General features: G+C 33.7%; 1 pseudogene; it reads right to left on the bottom strand.

Moving 5' to 3' along the window:
• Positions 1-170: 170 nt before the first annotated feature.
• Positions 171-25,658, bottom strand: LOC120199524 (annotated as a pseudogene).

Raw genomic sequence — 25,658 nt, 5'->3', positions numbered from 1 at the left:
TCAAATTTGGTCAGTTTATAGGTTTAGACTATTGCCTCCTAAATCAACTCTTTTTCTTTCGTGTTGGGCGGGGTTCTCTTCCATAAATTTACGCTCTCTTTATAGTTTTGATGGCCATGAATAAGAATAGTCCTATTACACGAATCAATTTATTTAAGTAGTTAAATGAATCGTTATTGTTTCTAAAGATTACGAATTCAAGCATCAGCGACCATAATAAAGTGATAAAACAAATATTACTTTGCAATTATATTAACTTAATAAAAAAATATTAATATTTTTTTAATAATGTGTGATGATTATAAGGTAGTTTCTATTCATAATATTTCTTAGTTATTGATAACACACACCCTATAGACGTAGTTGCTCGAACTCAAGACATCTAGAGAGAATAACACCCTCTTTAACCAATGAGGTCGCTTGATTGATTCAAAAATTTCATTAATATATGATAACTATATTAAATTTTATTACAAGCATTTGAACTATATAAAAAAGTTTATTTTAATATTTTTATTGCAAAAATATTCATTTTAATTTTTTGTATATTTAAAAATGTTAACATTTAAACAAAAAAATTAAAGTTATTGTTAGTTGATTTTAACATTTTGGGTTAAACACGCTAAATTTGAACGAGCAAACTAATCTTTCTTTATTGGATTAAGCTAAGTGATTCCAAAGTAGTATATGTTCTAAATATTCTCAATCATTTGATAATAAACGCTCAATCACTTTGCTGCAGTCGTTGGTGCTCGAACATGTGACCTCTAGAAACAACAACGATTCTTTTAACCGTTGAGATAAATTAGTTCGTGCTAATCTAATCTTTCTAATAAAGAGTAATCTAGTTATTATTCATTTTGAAAGTAAAAATATAAGATCCAACTATGACAATGTTAATTTTTTCTATGTATGACACGTTCACTCTCTCTCTCTATATATATATAATTTTAAAATTTTAAGGGACGATTGCGTTAACTCATCCCTTAGTTCATCCCTGATCACATACAGGGATAACTAGGGGTGTAAACGAGTCGAGTCGAGCTCGAGTATTGCTGAGCTCGACTCGACTCAAAAACTCTGAAATGGAGCTCGACTCGACTCGAAAACTCGCGAGCTTAAAATTTTCAAGCTCGACTCGAACTCAAAATCTTGAACTGAAGCTCGTGAGCAGATCGAAAAGGCTCGAAATGAAAAAAAAATTCTTAAACTTAACTCGATTAAAGCCTCAAACTCGAACATGAACCTTAAATACATGAAATTTTACTATATTTTTTTAAAAAAAATAATAATACATAAATAATAATAATAATATTATTAATTTATTTTTTTAAATAAAAACTTAATATATTATATTTTCGAGCTGTTTACGAGCTTTTCGAGTCGAATATCGAGTAACTCGTTTAAGCTCGTTAAGAACTCGAGTCGAGCTCGAGATCGAGTCGAATCCATACAATCCGAGTATTTATCGAGCCTTGATCGAGTCGATCTCGAATATCTCGCGATCTATCTCGTCTCATTTACAGCCCTAGGATAACCCGCATACATGCAATGAGTTGTACCAACGCACTTGGCTTTAAACCTAGAAAGACTTGAGCTGTCAAAGTCAATTACCAAAATGTAAGGGATTTGACTATTTTATGCTTAATTATATTGAGATCAGCTTGCTAACCTTTTCTTCGTTTTATAATATTAGATATACAATAAGTTTCCAAATCGCCGACTTTCTTTGTTGAGGCCATCTGTCCAAATACTCATTAAAATAATTGTAATATACGAAGGGACTTATTTTAATGGCCGACTTTTTTTATTATAGAAAGCCTAGGGTTATTTTCAAAGCACATGCCTTGTCCACAGGAAACTTGCCATCTCGAAATCAGAGTCGTATAGCTAATCCTATCCCAAATAAATATATATTATATGTATTATATGTATATTCTTTTCACTCTATTTGCCTGTATGATATCGGCTAAAAAGACTGAAGATTTTGAGTTGATTGTAGAAAATCGAAAAACATCATCACAAGTTGATTAGGTGAAGATTTTGTTGTAAAGCTATATAATTCATAATTTGAATAAAAAAGAAACCGAAGGGAGATAAGTAATTGGGCAAGTTATGCGTTTAGTATCTAAACTATCAGTTTTTGTCTGTTTTAATACTTAAACTTTTAATTTTTTAAAACCATACCTAAAGTTTAGTTTTGGTTTCCGTTTAACGCCCCTGTTCAAAATTTAACGTTATTTTTTTGTTTTTTTTAAAGTTTAGATACTAAAATGGACTAAAAATAATAGCTTTGGTACTAGACGCATTAAGTTTTTAACGGTGTGTACTAAAATAAAACAAAAACTAAATGTCATGTATGATTTTGAAAAAAAAATTAAAAGTTTAGGTACTAAAACATATTAAAACAGATAATTTAAGTATTAAATGCATAGTTTACCTTAAATAATAACATGATAAAGAGAGGATATTGTTTTTCAATTGATTGTGTATTATGAGTTTTACAAAATCTATATTTATCTAGAATTGTAGTCATAAAGGGTGTGTTAAGATCAAGATTAAGTGGGTTGATTTTTTTATTAAACTAAGGTGATTTTAAAGTAGAATTTATTTTAAATACTTTTAACCATTTGACAATAAACATTCAATCATCCTGTTGCAACAGCTGGTGCTCGAACATATGACCTCTAGGAACAACAACTATTACTAATGAATTTAACCTTAAAAGGTGAAAATACATCAACATTTAATAGAATTTATAACGTCATTGGGGTGCTCAATGGATATAGATTAAGGATCTAAAGAGTTGAAAGATAAAAATATATCCGTGTTTAATCAAATTATATAGACACACTAGTGAAATTAAATTTTACAAACCTTTTTGAACAGTCTTGAGTAATGACAACGTATATATTTCCTGCATACATAAATGATGACACTCAAAACCTCTGAAGAAAATAATATCTAGTTTACCACCTAGACTGTTTGATGAGTTTAAATTTTATATTTTTTAATAAAACCATGTGTTGTGCGGTGGTCCTGCAACATATATAATAGAGAAAATCGCCTCAGTGACCAAAAAAAAGTTATAATATACGATTTTAACCAACTTTTTTTGGATTTGCCAAAATGACCAACAAAATCGCAACGCGAAATAAAAATCGCAACGCGATCCCCAGAATCGCAAATCAGTTTCCAGAATCGCAAATCAGTTTCCAAAATCGCAACGCGATTCTTGAAAATCGCGATGCGATAGTACAAATTCGCATTGCGATTTTCCATAATCGCAACGCGAATATGAAAATCGCAACGCGAACACATAAATCGCAACGCGTATCCGTAATCGCAACGTGTATCCGTAAATCGCAACGCGTATGGGTAATCGCAATGCGTATCCGTATATCGCAACGCGTATTCGTAAATCGCAACGATAATACATAAAATCGCAACGCGTATCCGTAAATCGCAACGCGATATTTAAAGCGCCATTATAATCGCTACGCGTATTTTATTTTCAAATTACAAAAGAATATTAAGAAATCCCGTAATCGCAACTCATAACCTAAAACCTAAAATCACAACTCAGTCCCATCTCCATCTCTCACTCTCTACGGCGAAGAAATCCGTCCCCATCTCCGAAGATTTCCGTCCCCATCTCCGGCGAAATCCCTCACAACCATTCACGGTCAGAAATCCCTCACAATATTCAGAAATGGAAAATCAACCTCCGAGGGTTAGTTTTTTTAATTATTTTTATTGAAATGTTTGCATTATTGTAGGTTTTTCATATTGAAACTGATGATAAGTTACTGGTCTTTCAATAATAGATTAACCATTTCACTTAGATTTCATTTCGCGTTACGATTCTGTCGTTGCGATTTTCATTTCGCGTTATTCTCGTTGCGATTTCAAGTTAGTATTTGTCTTTGTCTTTGTTCTGTCTTTTGGTTGAAGTAATGCAATCCATTCAAGTTTCAATTTGCAGAAGAGTCGCAACGAGATAAATGAAAATCGCAACGAGAGAATGACTGTCGCAACGAGAGAATCGCAACGCGAAATGAAAATCGCAACGAGAGAATCGCAACGCGAAACCAAAATCGCATTGCGATTTCATTTCGCGTTGCGATTCTCTCGTTGCGATTTTCATTTCGCGTTGCGATTCTCTCGTTGCGATTGTCATCTCGCGTTGCGATTCTCTCGTTGCGATTTTCATTTCAACCAAATCTAACTTGGTAGTTTATTGTTTTTTGTAGAATTTTTTTCGGCTCAATTGACCTTGAGAAATAAAGTCAGCCTGGCCACTACAATTGCAAAGAAGCTTCACCTGCTCAAAGACAATTGTTTGAGGAAACCTGCTCGGGCCATGGCTGAGAGTACAGCATCCGGGTGGAGATGCTAATTTGACCCATTTGTGGCTTCAGACCATGACATCAAATCTACCGACAGTATACAACGTGGTGAGGAAGAGATATGGTTTCATTTTCCACCAGCGTATACTTGCTTTGGGCGGAAGGAGTTCTGCTTAATCACTGTCTACGATTCGGACACGATGATGTAGGCCGGTACACTCGTCATATCGCCCGCCCATCATGGTTATCCCGGGTTTTTTCCGGATGAGTCAATGGAGAAGCCGAACCTACATGTCGACGACCTGAAGAAATTATTTAATAATAAAGCTGGTTTCACTCGGATGGAAGACGTCGATGTTGTCCGAGTATGCCTTCTACTACTGTGTATGCCGGCTTTTTAGGCAGAGAGGCCAGACAACCTATTCATCGGGAGCTAATAATATTGGTAGAGGACCTAATGCATGGAATCTGTTTCCGTGGGGTTCGTATATAGGAAGCTACCTGGACTAAGTTGTCGTCTGCCTTTGATGACCGCAAAAGTTTGCGGGGCGATGGGTCCAAATACACTTTGTCAGGCTTTGTTTGGGCCTTTAGGTAAGAATTTCTATATAATGTTTCTAAAATTATAATTAATTATTTAACAATTACTAATTTTGTTATTATATTATTTGTAGATTTGGATATTCGAGCTTCCCCAGCATGCGTACATATGCAATAAAACGTCAAATGATATTCCCAGGGCTATTTCCTGGAAGAGGAAAACTCTGTTGGATTGGGAAGACTTAATACCATATGCCACAATAAATAATGTAAGTTAACACACATACTTTCATATAATATATAAACAAGTTATTAATAGTAGACGTTTAACTTTGTTTGAGTTTTTATATTTATGAGGCCAACATTCCATTACAAAGACTGACACCCACGGAGGAAGAGCTTGCCACTGATTGGTGGCAAGCTAGTCAGAATTTTTTTGATGGCACGGATGATGGCAGCATCCACTTCCTCCAATTCGAGAGCCATCACCTCACCTAGAGCCATCACCCGAACCCGACTATACACCTCTAGAACGAGAGCCATCACCTATCCGTCACATCATCGAGCCTCTTCTCCACCATCACCTCATGATAGGCGACCGGCAAAGATGCCACGACTCCTATCTCCCTGTTCTCCACCTCCACCTCAACGGGATGAGTCAAGGGAGTTACGTGATGAGGTCAATGCCTTGCGTGAGGAGATCGGTATCTACGCGATAACGATGGTGCATGGCGTGTGAGGTGTCAACTTTACGTGGTGAGGTTGCCGCTCTACGTGAGATGATAGTATCGTTGCAGAATGAGGTCATACTCTACGCAACGAGGTAAGTTTAAGATTTTCCATATTTAACTTAATGATAAATTTACTCGTAATTTCACTTAGATTAGCCATTTCACTTAGATTGCTTAGTAAATTTATTCGGTTGCTGCCAATTCTGCTAAACTGTGTATTCTTTAACACTGTGAAATAGTATTTGTCTTTGTTTGTCTTTTGGTTGAAAGTAATTTGTTCGGTTTTGCAATTCTGCTAACTGTGTATTCTTTAACACTGTGAAAGTATATTTGTCTTTGTTTTGTCTTTTGGTTGAAAGTAAATTTGTTTCGGTGCTGCCAATTCTGCTAAACTGTGTATTCTTTAACACTGTGAAATATATTTGTCTTTGTTTTGTCTTTTGGTTGAAAGTAAATTTGTTCGGTTGCTGCCAATTCTGCTAAACTGTGTATTCTTTAACACTGTGAAATAGTATTTGTCTTTGTTTTTGTCTTTTGGTTGAAAGTAAATTTGTTCGGTTGCTGCCAATTCTGCTAAACTGTGTATTCTTTAACACTGTGAAATATTTGTCTTTGTTTTGTCTTTTGGTTGAAAGTAAATTTGTTCGGTTGCTGCCAATTCTGCTAAACTGTGTATTCTTAACACTGTGAAATAGTATTTGTCTTTGTTTTGTCTTTGGTTGAAAGTAAATTTGTTCGGTTGCTGCCAATTCTGCTAAAATGTGTATTCTTTAACACTGTGAATAGTATTTGTCTTTGTTTTGTCTTTTGGTTGAAAGTAAATTATCCATTCAAGTTTCAATTTGCAGAAGAAGAAACCTTTCGCAACACGAAACTTAAAATCGCAACGCGAAACCAAAATCGCAACGCGAAATGAAAATCGCAACGACAGAATCGCAACGCGAAACCAAAATCGCAACGACAAGATCGCAACGCGAAACCAAATCGCATTGCCGATTTTCATTTCGCGTTGCGATTCTTTCGTTGCGATTTTCATTTCGCATTGCGATTCTGTCGTTGCGATTTTATTTCGCGTTGCGATTTTGGTTTCGCATTGCGATTTTAAGTTTCGTGTTGCGAAAGTAAACTATTTCTTCTTCTGCAAATTGAAACTTGAATGGATTGCATTACTTCAACCAATAGACAAACAAAGACAAATACTAACTTCAGGGTATTAGTTTGAAACATATTTTCTTTGTTATCTGATGCATTTTGTGAACTATGATAGAAGAATGACTTGGGTGAATACAATGCAAGTTTGAAACATATTTGTCTTTGTTTTCACTGTTTAAATATCATGTCTGTTTATTTACTGATTTTTTGTATTTAATTTTAGCGGCCCGATAGAGTGGATGCTTTACGTCGGGTTATGCTTGCACGACGGAGTTCACGCATCAGACAGCGTGCACGTGCTATTAAGTCTCCGTACACCCCAATAGTGCGAAGACACCGCAAGAAGAAGCCGACTCGCCTGTCAGCCTCAAGAGTCCACTCCTATCGTTGAAGAGGCCCCCCATATCATTCCTCGAGAGTCCCCTCCCACCGTTCAAGAGGCCACTGTCATCATTGAAGAGGTCCCTCCCACCATTCAAGAGCCCGATTCACATGGCGTCATATGTAGGCTTCTTGAGAAACCCTCTGACGTGCCCGGACATGATGGATTCAAGTTGGCTCTCGTATGAGTTACCGGCCAGTACCATACCGGTATCTGAAGAGATAGGGAACAACTACCGGACACAATTTGGATAACACCCTTTGGGCTAAGACCGCAGTTGATTTTACTACATGAGCGGAGCAAGGGGTGTTTCACTGACATATGCAAGCTCACCGATGATAATCTTTTGTTGCTTGAACGGCCTTGGTGGGGCGTATTATTAGGGGTCGAAGACAATGGCTATTTCGATGGGGGGGTAAGCTTATATTTTTCTATATTTCAATTTGATTAATTTTTTTTTAAATTTATGTAAGTCACTAATATATGTTTTTTTTGTAAAACAGCATATCGATGCGGGGTGACACGTCTATAATAAAAAACTTAAGAAAAATAAAAATATACGATATACAATAATGCCGACGTCTTTTCACGCCGTTCACTTGAAGAATGCACGAGATGAATCATTTGATTTGGGCAATGGACAAGCTAAACTTTATCCTGCATGGTGGGAGGTCGATAAGGTTAGTATTTATTTTAGATTGAGTTTAAAGGTTTATGAATAAGTGCGCAAATGAATGAATTATTTACTTATGATTGCAGGTGTTTATCCCTGTTTTGGAACGTAAACATTGGATTCTCGTCGAGCTTCAGCTCCCATCCCTTAAGACAATAGTGTATGACAGCATGATAATTACATATCATTGGCTGATTTAAGAGATGTTTTAAGGGATGGAGCTCTCATTTGGCTAAATTCTGGATGCGATCAATTTGGACTCGTTCTGGAAACAAGAAGCCAAAGAAGCTCAATATTACAGTTATTAGAGACGAGACCGCGCCACAACAAACGAGCGGAGCCAGAGGAGATTGTGTTCCTCTCGTATGCTTGGCGTTGGAGCGTTTGACGACGGAAGCATCAAGTATCTACCTCCCACCGATAGAGATAAAGCTGCAGTAGGCTTGTGGTTTCGGCATTATATGGCTAAATCGATATATACGAGCGCTGCCTACCTGCACCGCGTTATAAAAATGTCCTAAACAATTGGTAAGTTTATATACTTTGGTTTGAAAATGTTTGGTTAAGTAACTAGAATTCAATAATTTGCTGTTGTAGGTTTTTAGATGTGTAAAGTGTTGTTTGAACAAATGTTTTGGTTTCTGCAGGTTAATCTCAGAAGTGAACTGCGTGAAAATGATGTCGAGCTGTAAAAGTTGATTCAATAGTTTAATTGATTGTTTTTTGATTGTTTAATTGATTTGTAAAAGTTGATCAATAGTAGATGATCGGAAATAAGAATTATTGCTTATTTTTTGATTGTTTAATTGATTTGTAAAAGATGATTTGTAAAAGTTGATTTGTGTAATTGATGCGAACATAATTCTTATTTGTGCTTGTTTAATTGATTGAATGTATGGTTGATTTTGTTGATTTCAATCTGCATTATGTTGAAGGCAAAAATGACTATCGCAATGCGAAATGAAAATCGCAATGCGAAATGAAAATCGCAACGAGAGATCGCAATGCGAAATGAAATCGCAATGGAAATGAAAATCGCAATGCGTTTATAATTTCGCATTGCGGTTATCTCGTTGCGATTTTCATTTCGCATTGCGATTTTCATTCGCATTGCGATTCTTTCGTTCGATTTTCATTTGCATTGCGATTTTCATTTCGCATTGCGATTTTCATTTCGCATTGCGATTTAATTTCGCATTGCGATTCTGTCGTTGCGTTTTCATTTCGCATTGCGATTTTCATTTCGCATTGCGATTCTCGTCGTTGCGATTTTCATTTCGCATGCGATTTCATTTCGCATTGCGATTCTCTCGTTGCGATTTCATTTCCGCATTGCGATTTTCATGTTGGGATTTTCATTTCGCGTTGCGATTGTATTTCCGTGTTGCGATAGTCAAATGCATGCCTAATAGTGATAACAACTGAATAACAAGAGTTGGTTAAGTCAAAATGTTGGCCTGAGTCATTAATTCAACTGAAAATGTTAAAAGTTCACACATAAAATCCACATAATACAACGTTTGCATTTAAAAATCACCTAAGTTAACAGTCTCAAAAGGTGAAGCCAATCGTGATTGGGATTTTAAAGATGATTGCCTTTTGCTTGACCATATGAGCTTGGATTTTGATGAGGATCCATATTTTGGTAGAGGAAAAGATGATTTTGATGGCACTGGTGATCCACATGTCAACCTTGTATGACCACTTTCCTTGCACCGACTACATGTCGATCTCTTCTTCTCTTCACCCTTAGACGGTATACGATCGTGACTTTTGGTCGGCCAGGTAGCCTTCTGTCCATGGCTGGTGGCAAACTGTTTGTAAGTCATCTGATATGTCCCACTCAGAAGGATGTGGAATAGGGTAGACAATCTCGGCATAAGTCTGTCGATAAACTTGTAGTGTAGCAATCCATAGCGTATGCGCTTGAATCATCTTGGTTTAAATGAAGAGCAACTTTTATAACATGGCCACACGGATAACCAGATGTTTGCCATTTTCAACAACACGTCTTTGCATTTAGATCGACTAGCCCATTTAAGTTTTATTGTTTTTTTCTTCGAACCAATTGTTTCAATAAAAATCTCGTTGAATAGCTCAAATCACACTCTATTTGAATGATCAATTTGGTCAGTTATAGGTTTAGAATATTGCCTCCTAAAATCAAACTCATTTTCTTTCGTGTTGGGCGGGTTCTCTTCCATAAATTTACGCTCTCTTTATAGTTTTGATGGCCATGAATAAGAATAGCCCTATTACACGAATCAATTTATTTAAGTAGTTAAAGGAATTGTTATTGTTCCTAAAGATTAATTCAAGCATCAGCGACCATAGCAAAGTGATAAAACAAATATTACTTTGCAATTATCTTAACTTAATAAAAAAATATTAATAATTTTTTAATAATGTGTGATGATTATAAGGTAGTTTCTATTCATAATATTTCTTAGTTATTGATAACACACCCTATAGACGTAGTTGCTCGAACTCAATACATCTAGAGAATAACACCCTCTTTAACCAATGAGGTCGCTTGATTGATTCAAAAATTTCATTAATATATGATAACTATATTAAGTTTATTACAAGCATTTGAACTATATAAAAAAGTTTATTTTAATATTTTTATGCAAAAATTCATTTTAATTTTTTTTATATTTAAAAATGTTAACATTTAAAAAAAAATTAAAGTTATTGTTAGTTGATTTTAACATTTTGGGTTAACACGCTAAATTTGAACGAGCAAACTAATCTTTCTTTATTGATTAAGCTAGTGATTCCAAAGTAGTATATGTTCTAAATATTCTCAATCATTTGACAATAAACGCTCAATCACTTTGCTTCAGTCGTTGGTGCTCGAACATGTGACCTCTAGAAAAACAACGATTCTTTAACCGTTGAGATAAATTAGTTCGTGCTAATCTATCTTTCTAATAAAGAGTAATCTAGTTATTATTCATTTTGAAGTAAAAAGATAAGATCCAACTATGACAATGTTAATTTTTTCTATGTATGACACGTTAACTCTCTCTATATATATTAATTTTAAAATTTTAAGGGACGATTGCGTTAACTCATCCCTTAGTTCATCCCTGATCACATACAGGGATAACTAGGGGTGTAAACGAGCCGAGTCGAGCTCGAGTATTGCTGAGCTCGACTCGACTCAAAAACTCTGAAATGGAGCTCGACTCGACTCGAAAACTCGCGAGCTTAAAATTTTCAAGCTCGACTCGAACTCGAAATCTTGAACTGAAGCTCGTGAGCAGATCGTAAAGGCTCAAAATGAAAAAAAATCTTAAACTTAACTCGATTAAAGCCTCAAACTCAAACTCGAACATGAACCTTAAATACATTAAATTTACTGTATTTTTTTTTAAAATAATACATAAATAATAATAATAATAATAATAATAATAATTTATTTTTTAAATAAAATCTTAATATATATATTTTCGAGCTGCTCACGAGCTTTTCGAGTCGAATATCGAGTAGCTCATTTAAGCTCGTTAAGAACTCGAGTCGAGCTCGAGATCGAGTCGAGTCCATACAATCCGAGTATTTATCGAGCCTTGATAGAGTCGATCTCGAATAGCTCGTAATCTATCTCGTCTCATTTACAGCTCTAAGGATAACCCGCATACATGCAATGAGGTACCAACGCACTTGGCTTTAAACCTAGAAAGACTTGAGCTGTCAAAGTCAATTACCAAAATGTAAGGGATTTGACTATTTTATGCTTAATTATATTGAGATCAGCTTGCTAACCTTTTCTTCGTTTTATAATATTAGATATACAATAAGTTTCCAAATCGCCGACTTTCTTTGTTGAGGCCATCTGTCCAAACTCATTAAATAATTGCGACTTTTTTATTATAGAAAGCCTAGGGTTATTTTCAAAGCACATGCCTTGTCCACAGGAAACTTGCCATCTCGAAATCAGAGTCGTATAGCTAATCCTATCCCAAATAAATATATATTATATGTATTTATATGTATATTCTTTTCACTCTATTTGCCTGTATGATATCGGCTAAAAAGACTGAAGATTTTGAGTTGATTGTAGAAAATCGAAAAACATCATCACAAGTTGATTAGGTGAAGATTTCGTTGTAAAGCTATATAATTCATAATTATAAAAAAGAAACCGAAGGGAGATAAGTAATTGGGTAAGTTATGCGTTTAGTATCTAAACTATCAGTTTTTGTCTGTTCTAATACTTAAACTTTTAATTTTTTAAAACCATACCTAAAGTTTAGTTTTGGTTTCCGTTTAAACGCCCCTGTTCAAAATTTAACGTTATTTTTTTTGTTTTTTTTAAGTTTAGATACTAAAATGGACTAAAAATAATAGCTTAGGTACTAGACGCATTAAGTTTTTAACGGTGTGTACTAAAATAAACAAAAACTAAATGTCATGTATGATTTGGAAAAAAAAATCAAAAGTTTAGGTACTAAAACATATTAAAACAGATAATTTAAGTATTAAATGCATAGTTTACCTTAAATAATAACATGATAAAGAGAGGATATTGTTTTTCAATTGATTGTATTATGAGTTTTACAAAATCTATATTTATCTAGAATTGTAGTCATAAAGGGATGTTAAGATCAAGATTCGTGGGTTGATTTTTTTATTAAACTAAGGTGATTTTAAAGTAGAATTTATTTAAATACTTTTAACTATTTGACAATAAACGTTCAATCATCATGCTGCAGCAGCTGGTGCTCGAACATGTGACCTCTAGGAATAACAACTATACTAATGAATTTACCTTAAAAGGTGAAAATACATCAACATTTAATAGAATTTATAACGTCATTGGGGTGCTCAATGGATATAGATTAAGGATCTAAAGAGTTGAAAGATGAAAATATATCCGTGTTTAATCAAATTTATATAGACACTAGTAAAATTAAATTTTACAAAACTTTTTGAACAGTCTTGAGTAATGACAACGTATATATTCCCTGCATAAATGATGACATCCAAAATCTTTGAAAAAAAAATAATATCTAGTTACCATCGAGGCTGCTTGATGAGTTTAAATTTCATATTTTTAATAAAACCATGTGTTGTGCGGTGGTCCTGTAACATATATAATAAGCATAGTGAAAAGGCGTATGAAATCCACCTTTGCACACTTCATATCTCTACACTATTTCACTTTCCTTAAAATATCCACTTTTAAGTCACCCCCCCCCCGGTCGCTTTTCCGTCAGTGGTAAATGTCAAGTGGGAAAGCACACTGTATTAAAACCTGCGGACGCAATATTTACCTTTATGCATTAATTGAGAGAATCTGCATGCATGCATGCATCGTTCCATTTTGTCTGTGTGAGTGGATAATTGGATTGAGAAGGTCAAAAAAGGCTACGCCTAACTTGAGCTGCAAATGTATTTGCTTTATATATCAGGTTTTGTCCGTCGTAAACAGAACCTAGTCTTTCCTTCTATGGTTAACGAATTATTCATGCATCAGTACTAAATCTGATTAATCCATATTCATAAATTAATCACCATTAAATTAATATTAAATAGAAACCCATCGAGTGATTTATGTGGTCAAAGAGAGTATTAATATTCTTTTTATATTCTTAAGTTCAAACAATTGTGTTTACAGTGCGTGTTGTAAATGATTAGAAATTTTTTTTACAATAATTTTAGAATATAATTTAAAAAATTATTTTAAAAGATTTAATTTTGAGATTATATAATTATATATTTAAATTTATATTTAAATTTATTAAATAAAAATTAAATAATTGAATTTGTTCTTCCTTACTCCTCTTTCGTCTTCATTTATTCTAATCAAATATTGTGATAAATACCGACGTTATTTGATTATTAGAATAATAAGACTGTAGATTACATTAAACATATTTGACTAAATGAACATGTGTACAATGCTAACAATAGGGACAGATGGGATTGTTGTTACTCTCAAAATTTTTGATTTAATAGTATCTTAGGTATTTTTCAGTTTAAAAATAAAATTAGAATATTATCCTCCCAATTTTAAATTAAATACACAATAAGTCCCTATTTTGAATTTATGTCTTATCTCTCTCAATATTTGACCTTAGATCCGTCTCCGGTGGTGAATGTAAGGTTTTCTTATGGTGAGCATGTATCTATCCTGAAATCTGAATTTATTTATTTATTTTATTATTGATGTCACATTAATTTCTTTGGTGTTCATCCTATTGAAAAAAAAATTACGTTATTAACATTTATACGCCCATACTAAAAAATATTTTTAGATCTATCACCTAATAATTTCAATGGATTTGAAACATTGAATATGATCTAAATTCAATCGGTTTTAAAGGATTAGTCTTGTTGGACTTATTAATCAGAGATGCAAGTGTACGGCGGAGAGGGTACATAGATGGTCAAACGAACCACTTGGATCCCTCCCATTAGACTGCCGAGATCATGAAATATAAGGCATTGAATTTAATAGGGGACCCCAAATTTTTTTTGGGTGGGGTTGGAAAATCTTTAATGACTAATGCTGTAATAAAAATAATGTCAAATATTCATAATGCATAGTTTGAATTCAAAATTTTTACACATCACAAAATCACAATCTTCAAATTAATGAAATTAAAATCAAAATGTTTAAAAATAATATAGTAATAATACCGATGAAATTAAATTTTAATAAATGAATTGAATGGAGGACAAAACCTATGTAGCAACTATTTCTCTATTTAGATAAGACCAGAGGGAGATTTCTGGACACGGTTTTCCCAAGTAAATCCATTCATTATTGGGTGGCTTTTGCTTTTTAATGCTAACAAATACGACATCTCTTCATTTATGGCATATATTAAAGTAATCATTGAAATGACACATTTTTTTATTAATTTTTAAAATGCCATCTATTTGTACTATGAATAATAAACCAACGTTTGTTTGCTAGGGATTTTGATAAGTACTTTTAAAAGTACATACAAATTTAAAGTGGTGTTAAAAGTGTAATTTAAATTTAATTAGTGAGTATAAAAAGATAAAATGTTCGTTATAGACATTGTATTAATATTAAATTATTAAAATAAGATGCAAATACATAATTGAGTGGAGACTATATATTAGTAAGGGTAAATTATAATTTGCTTCCAAATGCAAAGTTAAAAACGAAAGGATTAGAAATCCTAGCTTTTTGCGGTCGGTTTGAAACACCGTCTCCATCACAATTTTTCTCATTTTTTACCTGTTTGGCATTGATCGTGCGGTAAAAACATGCTTTTTAGTTATAATAATTTCACTCACAACACGTTTAGACAAGTTATGAAATCGGAAGCAACGAACACATACGGCTCTTTTTTAGACCATATTTCTTTAATAGTTTAAAATGATTATAAGTCAGTATTCGTTTCGAATTTTTAACCAATTAATAATGTATACACATCTTGTAATCGTAAATGCTCGTATACAATATTATTCAAACCTAATTACACCTTTGGAATAGGTACTTGGAATCCAGCTATCATTTGTTTTTTTTTTGTTGGGCTGAGAATATAGTGAGAGATCTCCCACTTAGCTTTGAAGATGACATTCACTTGGTCGTTTCCCATAGCTTCCAAGAAATTTGCTTTTTTTCCCCTAAAAAAAAAGGTTTTGTTTTTACTATAATGGGTATCCATCACAGAAACCTCATTCACTAAAAAAGGACCATTTTGTAGGAATTTGACATCACCCTTACCCTTTCTTAATCTATCCAAATCCTTTATGTCTGTTGCTACGTGCAGTATATTGCTAAATCAAACCCACAAAAACATCAGCTTCATCAGACATGATTAGCTGTTCTCAATTCTGTCCCTAAAAAATATCACTAGTGGCATTTTATTGACCAGGTTCAAAGTTAATGCAGATTCTACTTTTTGGACCCGTCAAAAATAATTTTTTTGGAGGGGAATTTGACCCAATGCTCATATCCCCACAGTGTCACTCTCTTTGCTACTTGCATGCTTCCTGGTAGACCTGATTAATTACTGGATCAGATTCATAATATCTTGGAGCTTCATTGTTCCATGTTTAGATGGTCCTCATATTACATGGCGGTGCTTTATTGAAATCCCAACTTTTAAAGTTATAAATGATCTCTTTGACTATAGTACGATGCTTTATTGCGTTTCTCAGCAATTAAAAGTTACAGAATGATTAATCAGCTATTCATATGTTCTAAAATCGTTCTTTTCGTTAAATATTTGATGGATGTCTGAGCTTAACATTAACCCGCCGACAGTGATATGATGAAATCTGATATGGAAATTTCAAACGATAATCATATCTCAGTCAACATGTTAACGTACAGCTCAAAGCGCCATCAATTGTTTAACGAAAAATAACGATTTTAAACACATAAATAATCAAGTAACAATTCTGTAACTTTTAATAGTCAAAGTCTATAGTCGTATATTATTTATAACTTCGAATAGTAAAGCATCTTGAACACCGGGTATTTCAAGTTTATTACTTTAGGGTGTGAACACGAAGTTTCGGTCACATTCCTTTTATATTAAATGATAGTAGAATAAAGAAGGTTTGCATGATTCTGGCGAAGCAAGTTGTGGGGGATTAAAATAATAAGGGGTGACCGTTGAAATGGGAATACTTTAGAATTTCCGTACAGCGAGGGAAGGGGGAACATTTAATGCAAGCCAGCCCATGCCGTATGAAGCTAAAGCAGTATGGGTGAATGGGGATACTATGGGCCAAATCCAGGACACCCTCGGTTTGAAACATTAATTGTATGTGCTGAACTGCTGGTTTTGTAATGAAGAAAAGTTTCTACTTTTTGTGGTCATCTAATATACATATAATAACAAACCCTAGTAGTACTACGATCATAAATAGTAAGTAAATAAACTACTCTACCATACTCATAATACTCTTCTTGCCCTGTTTCTCTGTCCCTATTTAGAGATTTGTTTACTTTAAATTACTAAGATTAGGGTGGACTGAGGAGATGCGGGTGGTCATTCTTAGAAAAAAAATGTGACTCAAATTGATAGGTTTTAACTTTATTTTATTGGATTAATTTTTTTTAAAAAAATCGAATTCAAGTTGAATTTTTAGAGGATATTCGGGTCGGGTTCAGGTCTAAGGTGAAAAATACTTGACCCGATAAATAATATAATTATACATTATATTTAGGGATAATTGTAATAATATCATCTTTATATTATTTTTTAATCATATCCTTATATTTATCAAATAAAATTAATGTTTTTATAAATATATTTGTTTCGTATCTGATCGAATTCAAGTTTTATCTTAAAAATAGATCAAGCTCAGGTAGAACAAACTCACTCTAAATTCGGGTCGAATTGACCGAAAGTCCGTCCCAAATCTGTCCATCCTTAATCGTATCTTTTAGAATTTTCAAATCTTCTTATATTTTAAGCTTAAATATGCAATGTTTTCTAACCCTAAATCAACTTTCCTCAGCACTGTCTTAATATAAACTAAACTCTTTTAATACAAAACACTATTTATGATTATCATTTTGTCGTAATGAGACAACATGGGATGGGACAAGCAGCCAGGAAAAAAAATAAAAGAAGAAACAAACGGAATCGTGCCCCTCTTTGAATATATATATATTATGAATACAGTTTGGGGGTTGGATACCACTCCAAGTCTAAATTAAATCCACCTTTTGACGATGCTATCAAAGCCCTACGAGGGTCCCTATTTAAGCTACTTGCAAAGGAAATAAACATTAAGAAAGAATGAAAGAATACATTTTAGTATAAATTACGTATTTAATATTTAAACTATTGATTTTACATAAATTAATTTATTTAAGTGGTTAAAAAATTATTATTGTTAATAAAATTATGGATTCGATTATCAGTGATTATAATAGAGTGATTGTATATTCATCGTCAAAAAATTAATAATATTTAAAATAAATATTATTCTATAATTATTTTAAATTAATAAAAAAATTAAAATTTAACGTTAAAACACGATTACTTTCCCCCACATTTTATATGCAATAGATAGCTGGGCATGGCCTAATTGATTGATTTCATGCCAAGTCATTTTCTGACTTTACAGATAAGAGCGTCGCTGTTTCCAGGGAATAAAAATTAATCATTATTTAACTAAAACAGTGCGTTTGTCTTTTAATAATAATTCATTAAACATGCTTTGACTTTCCATTTTTATTTACTTAAAGCTGGCGTGGGATCCCATGCACAGGGAGACACGTGCTTATATTTCATTTGAGTACAGTCAGATGCACGTACGTACGTAACATGTACATACAATACGTGTATAATTAATAACATGACACCTCAGTTAGCATCAGTTTTTGTCCCTGTTGTCTAAATTTTTAAGGGAAATTACAAATTCCATCGATGAACTTCACTCTCTCTTGTTTTGATCACTGAACTTTAAAAGATTTCAATTTTCTCACTGAACTTAATAGATTGGATCTTTTTGTCACTGAATCTTACTCTCTCTCCTATTTTTGTCACTCTACCATTAACAGTTTAATGGTCGAGTGATAAAAAAACCCAATGTATTGAGTTCAGTGAGGAAATTGAAAAGACTTAAAGTACAGTGAGTGAGATAGAAAATGAAGTAAAGTTCAATTACCAAATTTGTAATTTACCCAATTTTAATATACAAATTGGACCTCAACTTTCTCATTATTACTGAACAAGAACATTGAAGAGTGTAATTTGTATGAGCTATTTGTGGATCGCCCTAGTAATATGTAGAGTAAAGGAGCATATTGAGCTTTGACTGTTAAAATAAATTAGCTAATTATGGAATGTGTGATCATGTGCAATTGCGTGTTACTCAAATGCCCATACATAGTTTAATGCTTACCATGAACATTAAACTTTGTTAAACCCTTGGGAAATTAACTATTATATCCCAGTTTGACCATGAGTTCTGCATTGAAGATTTCACTTTTATGATTTCTTCTTTGCACTCAAAACTACTAGCTGCAGTTTCTTTCTTTCTTTTACAAACAAAAAAAAATTGTGAAATTCAGCATTTCCGTCAAGATAGTTGCATGGAAATTTTTTAACAATTGAAACCGTGAATAATAATAACGAAAAAAAATATTTTTCAGTTTCTTGATTTGAGTCAATAATCAAGTTTCAAACATGAATTTCGGCTGAAAATGAGTTGTTTGAGATTGCTTTTACATTTCAAACGAAATTTTAGGCCGAAACCACTTTCATAAGTATTCTCAAACGTCCCCTCAATCAGTGGCAAATATAGAAATCTAACAATGGGGTCCAAAATATTAATTTATTTTCTTAAAAATAACGGTGCAATTTTTTTTTCATTTTTCTTTAACATATTATACTAAATTTTACTTTTTTTATTCAATAATGGGATTCACTTGGTCCCTAAGGGCTTAGTGCATCCACCCCTGCCCTCAACCATCTTAATGTAAGGCAAGGCGTGGCCCATAAGTCGGATCAAGATAGTTTTACTAAACGAAAGTCCAACGTCATATTAAATGGGTTGACCGGCCCATAATTACATTTATGTGTACGTTCTTTTAGAACACTCGTATAATTAGTTTTATTATTCGTACAATTTGCGAGTTTACTGTATTAATAATCCAATATTGTTAACCTTTATAGGATTGACATAGACTGAGTGACCTCGGCGGTAAAAGAATTGTTGTTATTCCTTAACGTCCCGGGTTCGAGTACCAGGAATGTTAGAGGTGTGGTTTTTCTATATCAAATGGTTGAAAATTATCTTTGAACAAATACTCCATTGTACTTATTCCATATTAATAAAAGAAAGAAATAAGATTTTAAGAATTAAGTTGATTAAATATAATAATCATATTAGCTATTTCTTTAAATGGTGTCAGTCGGTGACTTGATTGATTACACTTAAATACTTAAATGATCTGATTGATAAAATTAAAAAAATCAGTGATCAAACGAAAATTTTTGTAATTAAGTGACCATGGGTGCTTTCAATCTTCTCTCCACTATACCAAACAATGCTTAAGGTTTTAAGTCACGTACTAATAAACAAACTTTATTACTTTTGGATCCCCTAATTAAACTTCTTTCTCAACAACCCATGTTTACACATATCACATATTTAGTAGGAGAAACCTATCAGCTCTGAATGGTAATCTTACAAAACAGATTCGGATAGGACTGCTTGGACAACTTAATGGTGATCTTACACTTACATCCTTTGTGGTTTAAAAAGAGATTTATCAAATTTTGCAGATACCTATAATTTTTGACAAAATTAAATTAGGTACATTGACAATTTGTTATTTACTGATGCAAAGCTCAATCTTGTCAAAAATGACCATACCACCTACAAGGTTACAAATCAATGATTTTGCACGTGCTCAAGTGTAACACGCATCAAGATTCCCTTTCCTTAAAACGCATTGGCAAAGGAATTCCTTCAACGTATAAGCAAAACTTTCACAGCGAGAACAATAATTAACGGGTAATTGATTCGAGAAAATAATATAGAAAGAATGTTCATTAAGTAAAAAAATGGAACCAAGGCACAGTTAAGAAAAGAAATCAGAGAATAGGGTATTCAAATTATGAAAAAGAAAACACAACAACCCACAATTCATTACCAAACAACGTCAATATGAAGAACAAACCAGCCAACTGTAACACGATCCATGTTTATTCTAATAGTAACGCAAAACCACTCATAAAAACGAATAGAACCAAAGTCAACGCACCTCATTCTTTTCGTATCCATGTATCGAATGAGACGACCTTATAATTCATTATTATAAAGACATGATGTGGAGCCATCCATCCATCTCATCCCACTACTTTTCTGGTAAAACTTCTGCCAGACTGTATTTGTTGGGTTGGCCTAAGAAACATGCCATTAGATTCCGCAGTCCACTGCACCCCAGCCTTCATAGGTGCCGGCCGTGTTTGCCCAACATACTGCCTCCGATTTCCAATCGTGACATTCCCCATCTTCTCTGTAACATCTGAAGCCGCTCCACGATCAATTTTATCCTTGCTCATGGATACTGCCAGACCACAAATATATTTCAAGTCAATCGAACAAGACTACTACTAAAATATACCCACTGAAAGTTTTCAATGTCAATCCATCTTCAAAACCAAAACAGGTTAAAAGCATATCAGAAATGAACCACTTCTATTGGTAGAACAACTATGGATAAATTTTATATTGCTTTCATTTCCCTTCTACTTCCATGGACTGATAATATTGAGTTTACTAGTCTAAGATATAATTGAATATAAAATCATTTTAAAATAAAAGGAAACAATATTTAAATAAAACCAAAATAAATAAATAAAAACTCACTTACTTGGAGCCTTTCTTCCTGGCGGCAAATACCTGGGTTGCTTGGTAAAGCTCTTCACGGATTTATCATTCTTTTTCGGATCCTTCAGAGAAGGCAAAGATCATATTTAGAAGCAATACAAAGAAATATTGTTAGAGAAGAAGAAAAATTATGACACATTAAAAATCGTTACCTGATTAAGCATCTCCGGTTTGCGTTGCATACCTGCAAGAGTCGACAAAAATTAGAGAATCCACAATATAAGATCTAGCAAATAAATGACATTGGCGGTTGAAATTTGAAAAAGGTGATGAGACAAAAACAGAACTTAATGCAACTCCTAAAAAGAGCACTACTGCCAATTTAATTGTAATTTTCTTCAGTAAAGAAGGTTCAAACTTCCCAAAAAGGCATCACGTCTGTCTGAGTTTGATCAGAAACATAGAAGGAACACTTGGTCAAATTAATAATATACAAGAAAGCTCTTTAAAGATACGAGTTCATGCAATCTACATCCAATCCATATTGATACATATTCTACAATCTGTCACCTGTACCAAAAGATGCATCTGTCTTCAGAGAAGAAAAACTGCCAGTGAACTTCGTATTGGGAAGAGCCATATAAGACCTCCTAACTGATTGCTGTTCCAATGTTCCTCGAACCCCAACTACAAACAATGCAAATTAGATATTAGCCACAAATGAGTCGAAATAATATACCCCCTCCAAACATAAGAGAAGAACAGTTATGTTTTCAAACAAACCAGATGGAGGAGTTCTAGAAACAGCTGTTCTGGGACGAAGGGAGGGAGGAACAAAAACAACTCTGCACATCACATGAATTGCCTTCAGCAGAGTACTTGGTACAACATAAATGCATTTTACCATTATAATTAGGTCCCCTAATATAATTATTAAAAAACACCACCTGAAAGAAAGGATGTTGAAGGGCCTCAGCAGCAGTTGGTCTTTTGCAAGGATCCCACGAACAAAGAGACTAAACAAACAACAAAAATAATGTCAATTTGTCTTGAAGAAATCCAAAAAATAATATTAATGGTTTGAATAACAAACACAGAAAGCCCTTCCAGCTGTAGGGTGCAAAGGAATAAAAACCAACAGAGTACACTTAACTGTAATAAGGCTGATAGCATCGCTGCTTGCTGATGGTATCAATGCAGAAAGATGCTTACCATCGAACTGCAATGTCAATAACAGAGATTAAAAATAATATAAGATTTCATATACACAAAATTATATCAATAACAACAGCACATACTAAAATAAACTGGAACTTATGCTACAAAGTTACAATTTGTGAGAGAGAACATTGAGAGGAAGACCTGTGGGAATTGGTAATTTATAGCGCTTGCAAGATCAAGCCCATCAGGCCACGATTCCTTAGTTGGGGTACCTATTACGCTACAGATTTTGTAGATTTCATCTGCTTCACTGCAACAATAATGAAGGGCTAGCATCAATTAAATGAATAGCCAGCAACTACCCTACTTGCCAAACAAATTAGAAAAGATAATTAGATATAATCACAACAACACACCTGGTTCCAGGAAAAAGGGGATGTAAGGTGAATAACTCAGCCATGATTGCACCCATCGCCCACATATCTGTAATAAGTAGTGAAAAAACATACTTAAAGGGCTGCTGCCACTTCTATCCTCAAGTGAATTACTATTGAATGCACAGAAAACTTGCCAACTATTGAAGTGTATAGGTATGATTGAAGAAGTACTTCAGGGGCACGATACCTAAAATACAAGGAATTCAAGGCTCATATCAGTTTGTAATGACTATACATACAAACACACATATACAGACACAAAAGATATTAAAAACACAAATTCGGAATGCACCAAACCTACCAGCGCGTTGAGACATACTCCGTGTACGGTGGATGTGAATTAATTTCACGTGCAAGACCAAAATCAGCAATTTTGATTATATCTTTACTAACCAACAAATTCTCTATACAGAAAAGGGCAGTCAGTTGCAGGATATTTCTTTAAGTAGACGAAACAAAAATAAACAGAGTTGGTAGGCAAAAATTTAAACAGAATACCTGGCTTTAGGTCACGATGAAAATATCCACGCTGGTGCATGTATGCAAGACCTTGAAAGACTTGGAAACACCAATTTCTGATTTCAACTTCAGAAAAAAGCTTATCCCTGTCTTTCATAAGTTGGTAAAGGTTGCACTCCTGGAACCATTTCATGTTTCAGGAAAACCCCAATAGTTAATAACATAAATAAAAGATGGTTACTTACCATATATTCGAACACAAAGAATAAAATATCATTTTCCCTGATGACTTCCTTAAGCTTCACAATATTCGGATGATTCATTCTCTGCAGAGACTGTCAAAACAAACAGACTATCAGGCATATGAAATAAAACAACTACAAGCAAAACAAGAATGAAGCAACTCATATTACCTTAACTTCTCTCAGATTCACACATTCTTCCCATGAGTAATATTCTTTTTCATTTTCTTAATTGCAACCTTCAAGAAAGAAAATATTTATTTGAAAAGGATATTTCAATATCAACATAAAAGATGACAAATGGTCTTAAAATTAAGTAAATAAGATCCCAGGCAAACTCACAATTTGCCCAGACTGCTTATGAATAGCTCGCCACACCCTACCAAAAGTTCCACCGCCAACTTCCTTAATTAATTTGTACCTAACATCATTCCAGACATTGATAAGTATAAATGACCATGCAGAAGATACTGTCTAGGAAATTCTGTATTAAACAACTAACCTCTCCATTTTCTCGCGGAACAAAAAGTAGCCCTTTCTTTATTTAGGAGATTTATAAGACACAAGGATAGACATGTGACAATTATCTTCACTAGAAGATAGCTTGTATTTAAAACTATAAAACAAAAACAAACAGATTTGGAGATCAGATAAATCCACCATTAATTTCCACTGGAAACATGAAATAACATCAAGCCAGAATTTTTATGGTGGATGGGCTCCAAAGCCTTATTTGGTGCTAAACCCGCAGCTTCAAGACCAAAGGACGGCATCAACTGTAGGAATGGATGGGCACCAAAAAACATACTGAAACAACCAGAACGATTGCTCCAGCCAGAAGGAAGGGTTCCTAGCTCAAGATACACTCCCTTGGTTCAAAGGTTTAATTGCAGTTAACTCATGTATGCTAAATAGAAACAGTTGCAGAATTCTCAGTAAAGCAACATATCCTCAGTAATCAGTACCCATCAGGAGCAACAGCAGAACATTAACTAAGAACTACTAATGCTAATGCTTAGCAACCAACTTTCAAAGTTTCAATCATCTACTACAAGGCCTGTGATGAGAAAAAATGGAAAAAACAAATATAACAAAGGTTAGAAAAGGAAGTAGTTAGCAGATACGATAAAAGATAATTATGGAAATATATCATGTACCTGGAAGGTGTTTTCTCATGACTGGTTGTTGTACATAGAATGCACTAAAAATTCATTACAACTCTCGTGTTGAGTATTAAAAAGAGGATGGACACTAAGTGCAATTAACAAAGGAAACCAAAAGAGAATCTCCATGGACGATAAACCGCCAGTCAAGCACTTCTTGGAATAAAAAAACCCGGCAGAGGTTGCAATTTGACCAGAAGCAGACTTTTGCCATATCTTGAAAAGGAAGCTAATTCCCTTTAAATCCAAGTCCGGTAAAATCTAACAATAAAATAACATCAATTGAAACTTGAGTCAACATAGGCCTTAATTGAGCCCATATGACAAACTGATTTAAGCATATGATATGAAACACGAGATTCCAAGAAAATTGAAATCTCAAGAAAGCCGCGGAGGCTATCATATTCAAGCAATATTCAATAAAATTGCACAACTAGCGTCCAGCCTGCGACTCATCATGTCACGACAACCAAAAAAACCAATGCCTGTTTATAGGTAAAAGAACAATTCCTAAAACCCGTATATAAACCAAACAAACAGCATATTCGACAATTGTACGAACAAACGAAATAGAAATATCAACAAACCAATTGATGAAAGAAATCAATAAATACTAAGAAAATTCGTTACAGAACAGAAAATCCAATTCCCAATAGATTTAAATTACCAAAAAAAGAGAAACAAAATAACAGAAAATAGATCCAAAAAAAACAGAAGAAGAAAAAGCCTATGATCCAACCGTAAACAGAAAATCACAAAGAATAAATTAAATCTGATCGGATCTATACGAAAACAAATGGAATCAGTTACCTGGAAACCAACCGGCATAAGCACCGTCGGCAAGGACGGGAAGAGGTGGAATCCAGAGCTTCGCTATTTCTATCTCTCGTGAAAAATAAAAGGAAAATGATTTGCGAGCGAGTTTGGAATAAACAAGGCAAATACCTAATTTATTGTAGCGGGTCTGAGTTGGAGACTTGAGAATCGGGAGTTCCTCTCGTGTGAGCCAAGAAATCGCTTCATTTTTTGGTTATTTTTTTTCATTTCTCTCTATTTATAGTGGCCCGATCGGACCGGTA

Source organism: Hibiscus syriacus, unplaced genomic scaffold, assembly GCF_006381635.1.
Source record: "Hibiscus syriacus cultivar Baekdansim isolate YM2019G1 unplaced genomic scaffold, ASM638163v2 tig00005459_pilon, whole genome shotgun sequence".
NCBI classification, from domain to species: Eukaryota; Viridiplantae; Streptophyta; class Magnoliopsida; order Malvales; family Malvaceae; genus Hibiscus; species Hibiscus syriacus.
This window is presented reverse-complemented; position numbering and strand designations above follow the sequence as displayed.